The following is a 12,012-nucleotide window of genomic DNA, read 5'->3' as shown; positions in this document are numbered from 1 at the left end:
CGTAGTTCTAGCCAAATGGAGTTCCCACTGATTATTGCTTAACTTGTTCTTTCCCAACTTGAGGGTTTTTTGCTTACGTCAATTGTACCAACCTCTGTAGGTCTCCAGGAAGATGTTTCTGAATATTCCAATGAGAGGTAATTTTTTGAGCATCTTTGATGGCACAGATATTATGTTATATTATACTATATTATATATTATTATATATATTATTATATATATTATATATGTACTACTATATGTATGTGTATATATATTATAAATGACCTTGTTCTTTCATGTTTATCTTGAAGTTCTTTGAAAACAGGGTTCATATCTTATTTATAGTTTTGTTATCTAGGATTATTTAAAAAAAATAGAGTTGAATTCCTCTCTGAACCCCTATCACAGTAGGCAGGAGCGGTGATCTGCCTCCTTTCTGTTGCTCCTCTCCCATTACCAGGCCACCCACTGCATGTTGCTGAGACCCCTTCGTCCCAGCAAGAACAGCCCTTTCATTTTCTGCAGCTGAGCCCCATCTGTACACACTAAGGGGCGGGACATGTAGGCACTGGGCTTTCCTGGGCCTAGGTTTCTTGGTACCTCCTGCATCCAGCCCTCAGAGGTCTGGTCAGCTCCTGGCTGACCTGTGCTCCCCTGGGATGGGCCTGAACCCCCCATTCCTTGTCTTTTCCACAGAATACACAGTTCTCTCTCCTACCCATTCAAGATGTTTAAAATAAACACTTCAGTAGGTTTTTTCAAAAGACGAAAAAGCCATCTTTTTCAAACTTCTTCTGCCTTTTTCTCAGCAAAATTCTCTGTGTCACTGAAATACAAAGGGCCCGGTACCTTCTTGGAATGTTAGGGGAAAGGAAAAAGATAAAGAATAAATATGTATTAATGCTTTTTGGGGGAAAAAATCATTCCACAGACAAAAGGCTGACAAATCGGTCTTGAGATGTGAACATTTATAAAAATGAAGGACAAGTTTGAATCAGGGTTGTAATTAGCTGTTCAACAGGTTTGACTCAGGAGACCAGGCAGCACTAAGCAATAGGAAATAGGAGGAAATGTAAGTATTGGTAAGTGAGGTGCTGGGAATTTGACTACGAGCAATAGCTAGAAATGCCAACAAGAAGAGGAAAAGCATCAGGAAGGCTTGGAGGAGAGTAGAGAGTAGAAGGCTTGGGACTCAGGGTTCAGACACTGGTCTTTAAGAAAACAATGGGAGCCAGGTAGGACGTCAGCTATGGAGGGATGGGATTGGGTCAGATATCACAACAAGGAAAAACACTGAGAACCTAGTTACTAGAAAGGAATTCAAAGGTTAACCATGTACAGAGCAAGGCTAACTTCATTCTGGGTTGCTGAGTCACTGAGCTACTTTCCTAAGGTTCCAGAATTGCTGGTGAACAGGAGGGAGGAAGACTGGTCCCCAAGCTGGGGGTGGGACTAAGCTTCAGCCTGAAGCAGAAATCTGAGTTGCCCCAGGGATGGAGAGTGGAGGGAGAGGGGGAAGGAAAGGAGAGCGAGTCAGGCAGGCCATTAAACCAGGCTTTTGATGCACAGTGTTTGAAAAGGACACTGGCATAAAAATTAGTCTTCACACACTTCTCCACACATGGATGCCATCAACACTTAACTCGAAAGATATTGACCAAAATAAGAATGGCCTGCTTTTCAAAAATCACCATGTATATTTCCTTCTCAAAAGCTCAATTGCCACAATCCAAAGTAAAGAATGTCTCCTATGTTGAAAATAGAGTGACAATGTTATTCTGACAATGACTGTTAGTGAAGTCTGATGAATGACTAGCACATTTTCGGGGGGGATGAGTGAGCATGTCATGGATGATTGCCAGTTTGTGAACCATTAGTCAAGAAACACTTGTGTTGGGGTAACTCTAAGACCTTCGGTTGTGCAACAACCGTAATTGTTGCCGTGAAAGCACTTGAATGTTTTTCAGTGACTTCATAAGCAAATAGATCTAATCTCTTTCCGCTTTAATCTATACCACATTCTGCAGCCACAGAAAGCTTTCTTAAACTATTACTTAAGTACGTTCTTCCTCTCACTTCCAAACTTCTAGGAGATCCTTAATATGCCCCATGTCAAACCCAAAGCCTTCCTGTCAAAGGTCTCCACACCGTGAACTCACCCCACCAGTTGAGTCTCCTCTCCTTGCTCCCAGGCAGTCTCCACCTTCGTCTGTTCTCAGGCGAATCATGCAAATCTGCATTCCACTTCTGGTGATGCTTTTATGCCACTGGAGCAAACCCCTGCTGCCTTCTCCGGGAGAGCCTACTTCTGCCCTCCAGCTCTTGTTTCACTTTCGCTCTGAAACCCTCCCCAGAACTTTCTCCCGTCTTTCAGCTCTCATTACTGCCGCCGCAAATGGTCATCTCCACTCTCCCTTTCCTCCTTCTTTGCAGCATCCCCGCTCTCTGGGAGCATGCAATGGTAAAATTCTGGCCAGTGAGACAGAAATAAACTTCTAGGAAAACTGCTTTCCCGATATAGACCTGGAACCACCCTTTCTTCCTAAGGGGCTGCGTTCATCTTTCCCCCAGCTTTATCGAGATATAATTGACATAGAGCATTTTTAAGGTTTAGGTTGTACAATGTGATTATTTATATAGATATATGGATAGATATTTATTTATATTAATGATTACCACAATAAGGTCACTAAACACATCCGTCACCTCACATAGTTACCACTTTTTTCCCCCCAGTGGGAACAATTAAGATCTACTGTCTTAGCAACTTTCAAATATATAATACAATATACTCAACTATAATCACCATGCTGTACATTAAATCCCCAGAACTTAGGCATTTTATTTTCAGAGGTGCATTTTTATTTAGTTAGTTAATTTATTTTTTTACACGTTTCTCCTTTTTCCTCCACTGACACCCTCCTCCTGTTCCCGCCCCGCCCCCAGCATTGTTGTCTATGTCCATTGGTTATGCTTAGATGTATAAGTTCTTTGGTTTATCTCTTCCCCCCCCCCCCCCGTCCCCTCCTCTGAAGTTTCAGATGTGCATTTTTAAAAGGTCATCCTGGTTGCACTATCCAGAATGTTGTAGTGGCATTCAAACGGATGCAGTGAACAATATCTCCAGCAGAAGTGGACTAGAGTATAGGTGATGAGGGTGGTGAGCTGTGGTTAGATTCCCAATATAGTTTGAACTTATTCTGACCTATTTTTTTCCCTGTAGAAACATTTTTCTTATTGCAGTAAAACATACATAACATAAAATTTACCATTTAAACCATTTTTAAGTGTACAGGTCAGAGGAATTAGCACACTCTATACAAATATTTCATGAGTGAACAGATCATCATTAATTTGAAGCAGCTCCATGCTCATTTCTCCTGTTAGGATTGGATCTAATCCTTCAAGGTTGGGGGAGGAGGCAAACAACAACAAAAATGGATGCGACAATTATGAGTATGTGACCCAAAGTAAGCAAGGCATTGATCACTAGTCTACTCCCCGTGCAGACTTGCACCGGCCAGATCTGTGCAGGCACCCAGAGGGCGGGGCCTCTGAGCGGCATGGGGAGTTCTGTGGTGCATGTAGGTACAGAACTTATTCCTTTCAAAACTGGAACTTTTTTTCTTTGACCAATATCTCCCAATTTTCCCAACCTTCCACCCCTTGCCACCACCAATCTACTCTCTATCAGTTTGCTTTTTCAGATTCCACATATAAGTGAGATCATACAGTATTTGTCTTTCTTTGCCTGACTTATTTCACTTAGCATACTGTTTTTAATGTTCATCCATGTTGTCTGAAGTGGCAGAATTTCCTTCTTTCTCATGGCTGAATAATATCCATTATGTGTATGTATATTCATACATTTTCTTTATCCATTCATCTGTTGATAGACACGAAGGTTGTTTTCATGTCTTGGTTTGTGAACAGTGCTGCAGTGTACGTGGGAGTGCAGATAGCTCTTGAAGATCATGATGTCATTTCCTTTGGTGTATACCCAGAAGTGAGTAATTCTCTGCTTTTTCATTTGTTTGTTTATTTTACTTTATATTCCTGTTTAAATTATTTTTCATTAAAGTGTAGTTGGCATACAATAGTATATTAGTTTCAACATTGTGATTCAACATTTTTATATTTTACAATGTGATCAGCTTACTAAGTCTAGTACATATCTGTTACTACAATATTATTGACTAGATTCCCTGGGCTGCACACTACATCTCTGTGGTTTGTACATGTTATATACATATGTATATGTTATAACTGGAAATGTGTACCTCTTATTCCCCTTTACCCTTGTCACACATCCCCTTACAGCCTTCCCTCCAGCAACCATCAGTTTGTTCTCTCTTTCTACGTCTGTTTTTTGTTGTTGTTGTTGTTTTGTTTTTTTTATTCCTCACCCGAGGACATTTTTTGATATTTTGTTCAGATAGAGTGGGAGGGAGAGAGAGAGAGGAACATCAACATGAAAGGGACACATCGAGTGGTCGCCACCCACAGGACCAACCAGGGCCAGAGACAAACTGCAACCGAGGTACATGCCCTTAGCGGGAACCGAACCCGGGTCTCTCCGGACCGCAGGCCACGCTCCAACCGCTGAGCCAAACTGGCCAGGGCTGTTTTTGTTTTTTAATTGTTTGAGAAACCTCCATACTCTTTTCCATAGTGGTAGCAACATTTACATCCCCATCAACAGTGCACCAGAGTTCCCTTTCCAACTTCTCATCTTATTTCCCTCCCTTTCTCCTTTCCTCCCTCCCCATCCCCCTCCCTCCCTTCCTCCCTCCCTCCCTCGCTCCGCCTTCCCTTCCTCCTTCCCTTCCTTCCGTTTTACTTTCCTTCTTTCTTTTAAAAAAAAAATCCTCACCAAAGAATATATTTTTTACTGAATTTTAGAAAGAGAGAAAAAACATCAATGTGAGAGAGAAACATTGATTTTGTTGCCTCCCGTACACACCCTGACTGGGGATCAAAACTGCAAACTTTTGTATAAATTCTGGAAAGGATTTTCCTAGTAATGATGTGTACCTGCCTGATCATGCATTTGAAATTCTTTAAAATAAAATATACTAATCTAAAATAACGTTTTAAGTGCTTAGGAAAATTAATGAAGTCCATAAATTAAATGGTTTAAGTGGAATTTAGTCCATTCTACATTAGTTGACCAAACATTGATTGAAGAGTCTCCTGAAAATTATTGTTCTTGTTTTACATAAAATGTACTAGATTTATAGTTAAAATAAAATAATCTATTACGTAGATTTAATTGGGTAATTCATTATATTTAATATTTAAATCTTCTGTAATTCCACATAGTCTTTTCTGGCCACAAGAGCCCTTAAGCAGCAGAAAACTCCCTCTGATGTAAACTAATACTTCAATCAAAATTCCAGGAAGGGGTAGGTGGGTAGATTATGGCTTCTAAGCAAGGGCACATAGAAGAAATTCTAGTGAAAGACTTCAGGTGAGAATGTTAAAATGAAGACAGGTATCACAGAACCCTCTCATCCTCAACTGAAATGAACAAAGGAATACAAAAATAGAGAAGCTATCTATAGAATTTGGAAGGTTATCTATATCTTACAAACTTTCATAAATTTTTGCTAGATTCATTGCAAATTGGACCAAATTAATAAAATATATTAAGGGGTCTACAACTGCCCCTTTTAAAAAAGTAAATGGACAAATAACCTGAAAAATGTCATCAACATCCTCTGATTTTGAGGGGCCAGGGCTGGAAGCAAAGGAGGAGAGCTCAGGAATGGTCAGATCAACAGAGTTTGGAAGCAGAATGTCCAAAGCCCAGTGTGGGCACACTAGGCAGAAAGCTGATTCTTCCATCCGTGTGGGCTCCTTCATGAAGTAGACCAGACAAGGGCTCATCACGTGACCAGATTTATTCCAAAGAGTGCAAATCAATGGGCATACATCGAAGGAGGAGTGACGTAGGGACGGGTTCAGAGTCATAGGGGAAGGGCCAGGCTCTACTTTCAGCCTGATTTTTGTTTCCTGCTGAGCCTTTTTTACACTAAAAATTAAGTCCTAACATTTATTCTCCTTCTTCTTTCTTTGGTTACATTAGGGATGTCCTGACTCTATTTCATTAGAGTTCTAGACTATGAACTTACGGAATTGGGAAGTAAATGGGAAGGAACCTGGTCCATACCAGACCCTCTGCAACCTTCCTGTTGACTATAGAATCTATGTTCTTCAGTGTCGACCTGAGAACCTGAGAAGGTAATGTATGATTGACTTTGTTTTACATGTACACTTTGATAAATTGTATTATAAGATGGATATATGTCAAATTCATCTTTCCTCAGTTTTAGTGATGCCAGTTTATTCATGCTGTAAGTTACAAGAGAACAGTAACTTATTATCGGATGATTGTACTCATTACCAGGAAAACCACTTATAGGCATCTTATCTTGTCTTTGACATGACCATGTCTGAACTCATATTGTAGTTTTATTAAGAAAAATTGGTCGAATACAACTGTATTTGAAGTTATTAGTTGTTCTCTAGCATTTTTTACTTCGTTGGCTTAAAGAACAGGTGGCAGCTAAGGGATTTATAAATGTAAAGTCATAACTATGTGAGCAAGGATCTACTCATTGTCTGCTTTAAAGTAACAGTGTGGTTTAGTGGGAAGAACAAGGGCCCAGGGTCAGACAGATTTATATTTACCCTCTGGTGTTGCCACTGACTAGTGTGTGGTTTTGCATAGGTTATTCAATCTTCCCAAGTTTGTTTCCTCATCTGGAAATGTGTCAATACTGCCTACTAATTGTAAGAATTGAAGTATTAGATTAGACAGCAAAAATCCTTGAACATAGTGCCTAAAACATAAAACATGTTCAATGAGTACCAACTGTCCCTTAATTATACCTTATAATTTATTCTACAAGATGTAATAGTTTCTGTCCTATGAGTGTAAAAACTCTTGGCTTGTTGATTTCCAACTGTATAGAGAGCCCCTCAAACTCGGCTATAAATTATACAGAGAGAGAATAATTCCCCAAAATCTGAACACTCTTCTAGTCTAATGTCATTCTAAGTTCTGGTATATTTGGCTACCTATTTACATTTTAAGGTTTAAGGTGGGATGTCTCAAAGGGCAAATGACACACTTTTTGAGAATAGAAATTGAATTTCATTTCATTATTTTCTAGTGCCTAAAAGTCACGCTAGGCATTTTGCTTTGTTCTACCTACATATGGGAGATGAATATTGAGGTGAGGGGATGAGAGGTGTAAAGGATAAGGGAGAGATCAGGATGATAAAAGTGAGAGCAACAAGAAGCACTATTTCTCTATAGTTTAAATTCTGTTTGCCCATTCGTGTACGCAGCATGTCTGAGAAGGTGGTGTGTATCACTGACTTCTTGACAGGCAGTTTGGTAGAGTGATGTGAAGCAGCCAGTAAACACACTCAGGTCCTTCAGAATGTGCAGTGATGAGCATAGGTGATATGAAGAGTGGGTGGGGTGGAAGGAGGTGGCATGGGAGATTAGGGGGAAACTGAGCAGCACCATAGTTTTGAGAACTGATTTTGAAAACAACCCAAAGACAGCTTGTCTCTTTACATTCAACAAATTCCTACACGCATATTAACTTAGCTTATATGTTAGACTCCCTGGTAGTTTATAAGCTCCTTGAAGGCAGGTACAATGTCTTATTTCTCTTTGTACATCCACTCACTGGCATAAGGACTCCATAAATATTTGATGGATGAATAAATGAATAAATTAAATCTTTTAGTTAAGTAGTCTGAGGTTATTGAGCTGAAGGTGACCTACAATCCTAAAAAGTTAAGACTGTAACGTCACTAAAATATTTAAAGAGGCTAACTGTCCATTTACGTGTCTAGAGAAATGTCACGCACTATCACAAAGTCAAGACCTACAGTTTTAATCTGGTAAACAATGTATATATGCATGTATATATTTAAAATGTAAAAGTTAGCTACACACGAAAATTGGGATATGTCATAAAAATTTGGATTATTTTGATTAGATCTTGACTGATACACCATCTCTCTTGAAAAAAGGAAAGGTTTTGATTTTAGTAGAGCAAATGCTTATGGGAAAAAATTTGGCCAGACCTAAGCAGCGATAGTCTTCTCAGGATGGGACAGGTAATCCATAATTCTGCATAGTCTCTACCTACTCAAGTAACTCATTTATGTTACCTACTTGATCCTGAATAGCTGGTTGAGTTTATGACCTTTGCAGCATGTGGTTAAAAAAGGGGGAGGGGGGCACACAAGGAAGAAGGAGATATCTTCTCCTCTTCTAAAAATCCTGTGAGCAGTCTGTTTGGAGCTGATGAGGAGCTGTTGGGGTCAGAGGCAACGCATACCTGCAAAGCTGATACAACTGTGCATGGAGAGATGGAGGAAGAGCAACGGAAGATCCAAATTCCTTTTCATTAGGCTGCATAACGTCCTTCGTGGTCAACACAGACCAGTCTTTCGGCATCCAGGGCCTTGCAATTAACTTGGTTTCTGAAAGGGGGAAGAGCAGAATGGAGGTGGGCTGAGACTGTACTCCATCCAAACTACCTCATACAGCTCTCTGGTTCTTAGAAGTCAGCCAATTCAATTTACTTACATTTGGCGTCCACTTTCAAAAACGCATACACTGGATGACACAATCTGTTATATTAGATTTACTATTTTACAGTGATGCAGCAAAGAGCAGGCCAAGTACCTTAGATACATGAGATTTATGGCCAGTGATTAATCTTGTAACAATAATAAATTGCCACCATAAAGGGGGAAAGAACAGATTCTTTCCCAAACAGGAAAGGAAATCTAACCCACTCCTTTGATGGATGAGTATGTCTTTTAAAAAAACAAACAAACAGAAAACATTTGAAATCTAAAAAATCTCTTTCTGAACACCCAATAGTCAACGTCTTCCAAAACCAAGCTGGTGGATACAGTTGACAAACTGAATTTGCCCTCTCACCTTAAGAATATTAGCAAATTGCAGTGGGTACTCTCCAGAAGAAACCTGATATCTCGCGCCAGGACCTTCCAGCAGGGACACAGCCTCGACAGTTGGCAGGCTCCAGCTGACACTCACAAACAGGTCCAGTTTGAAAGATGAGGATTCAGGATGCAGTGAACAGCATATTTTTCTTATTATTTTTTATGTGTATCTAGACTTTTGGAGAAAAAAAGAAAGAAAGAAAAATGTCCCTGAAACTGAAACTCAAATGACTTAGAAAAGCCACCCCTTAATTTTTTTCTCTAGTTCTTACTTTCTTTTTTTACTATGATTTGAAAAAAAAAGGGGGGGGGGATAAAAAATTTATTTTAGATATAGAGGAAAAGTATAATATTTTTAGGAGGAGAGCTATATAGCAGGTTGGCTAAAGCTATACATACTCACATATGTACTGGACTGGTGGTAGTACTCTTGCTCATTATTATCACTTTTTAAGTGAAAAATCCACCTTTTCTGAAGTGATATTACCTTATAGTCCATTACTTTCGGGAAGGGGGAAGCTTTATATAAAAATTCAGGGAGTCTTGCTTCACTGGTTTTTCATGAAAGAAAACATTTCCTTTGTAGCTTGGAATTAAAAAACGCAACTATTGGAGTTGTTTTCCTTTTCCTTCCTCTAAAACCAAGAAACATATTTTTCTTTCTGCCCTGAGACTATTACTGAACTATCAGATGACCAGTTAGGTCCTGAAACCAAGATATTTATAGTCTGTAAATATTTTTATGGTGGTAGTGGTGAGGAAAGGGGTGGTCTTCCCTATACACACAGACAGCCTTATAATTTTTTTTTAACATTTAAAAGTAAAGTCTATTTTTCCTGCAATGAGAGAAAAGCAATCTAAGTCTCTGCTGGGAGAATTTATGGAGATTCTCTTTTATTGCATCCTCGGGCATTGTGAATCTGCGAGTTATATGAGTTATACAGATTATGGATTGACTTTTGTGGTCCTTTTTCAGGTCCTACATAGGTATTGAGAAATAAAAAAATTATGAATATAGATAAAATTATATTTCAAATATTGTATTTTTCCCCCTTCGTTTTATCTCAGAGCATGTAACCCTGGAAACAAAGTAACTCAGGAGTTTACTTTAAAAAAAAATAATTGATGTTTGTATGTCAAAGGCAATTTAATGGTGCATTAGTCAGCTACTTTGGTACCAAACGATCCCTCCATCTCAATAACTTAGGACAACAAAGGTGTCCGAGGGTCAGCTGTGGCCCTGCGGTGTATGTCCTCTTATTCTAGGATCCAGGATAAAGGAGCAGCTCTTATTAGATACATGTCATTTTTGCACCTAAAGAAAAAGAGCTGGAGGAACTCAGCATGGCTCTTAAAGCTTCTGCTTAGATGTGTTATGGGTCATACATGCCACTGACCAAATCGCATGTCCAAGGCTGATGTCAATGGGCAGGGAGGTGTGTTTATCCCACAGAAGTCACTGCAGGCTCCAGGGCAATGGGTAAGGTGAATAATTACCCTAAAGGAAAGGGGAAGGGAATAACTGAAAACCACATACTCTCTACCAGGATGATCAAGAAGAACTTACCATAAACCATCACCACCCCATCCAGGGTGTTTCTAGTCTCCATCCCTCCACTGAAATCAGCCCTCTCCTGCCATCTAGAACACACCGAGTGCTTTCCTCCTTCCGTTTGGTGTGCACTCAGGATATTAAAAAATAAACTTTATTATTTTTATAGGCAGAGGACATTTAGAAGGGTCAAAATTCTAAAAGCAACACATTATAATGTAGCCCACAACTGGAGACATGCTCAAGTATTGCTCAATATTTCTATTTTTGTCTACGCTCTTATTTTTTTCTCTTTTCTTCTGTCTTCCAACTTCTCACCTTCACTCTTTCCCCAAATACATAATTTTTATTTATTATATCTCTCACTTTTTCTTCATTTCTCTTATTTTCTATTCCATTTTCTCTTTTCATTTCATTAACTCATTCCTTCAATTAATCAAGATTGCTTCCCCAATATATCTAGGATTCCAAGATAAAACAGATATGGTCCCTACCTCAATCTATGAAATAAGAAACTCCTACTAAGTCTATCTGAAGTACTTTATAACTCTGAAATCCTATGTTTACTTGCTTCTCAGTGTATGCAGATTTGGTCCATGGTTTTTTTGTTTTTATTTTTTAATCCTCACTGGAGGATATTTTTCCATTTATCTTTAGATAGAGTAGGAGGGAGGGTGAAAAGGAGAGAGAGAGAGAGAGAGAAACATTAATATGAGACAGATACATTGACTGGTTGCCTCCTGCACGACCTTGTCAGAGTCAGGACCGAAACACAACCGAGGTACATGCTCTTGACCAGAATCGAACTGGTGACTCTTTGGTCTGAGGGCCGACACTCTAATCACTGAGCCATACCAGCCAGGGCAGTGTATGCAGCTTTGTAGGCAAGATAAGGATATACAAAGTTAGGTACAGTACAAGGTAAAATCTTTTAAGTGCCAGGAACGGGTAATTGATAAAGTGCTGTGGAAATTCAGTAATAGGAGATTATTTTTAGGATGGGTTGGCAATAGATCAGTCTTAAATCTGCATTTTCTAATCATTTCCTCTTTTAAAATTTTTGTTCCCCTTCCTTGACCGATTCTTTCTCTCTTTCAGATATTTTAATCTTGGTGACCAGCCTCGGGCTTTGACTACAGTTCTTGTATATCAGGACTCTCTTGTTTGCAAGTTACAGAAATGCATTTCAAACTGGCTTAAGCAAAAAAAGGTAATATACTGCCTCATAAAATGGAAAAGTGTCAGGCGTGGAATCCAGGCATTGAAAGGAGGTCATCCAAAATCTATTTATTTTCCTTGGCTTTGCTTTTCTTGGTGCTGGCTTTCTTCATGGGCAAGCTCTCTCCTCATGGCACCAAGACAGCCCCCAGCCTGATAGTCAACCTGTCTAGTGACTTCAGCAGTTTCAGTTCTCCCAGGAGTTCCAGCAAAAGTTCCACTTTCATTGGTTTCTCTTGGGAAACAGTCCCATTGCTGAA

Source organism: Molossus molossus, unplaced genomic scaffold, assembly GCF_014108415.1.
Source record: "Molossus molossus isolate mMolMol1 unplaced genomic scaffold, mMolMol1.p scaffold_m16_p_16, whole genome shotgun sequence".
Taxonomy (NCBI): domain Eukaryota; kingdom Metazoa; phylum Chordata; class Mammalia; order Chiroptera; family Molossidae; genus Molossus; species Molossus molossus.
This window is presented reverse-complemented; position numbering follows the sequence as displayed.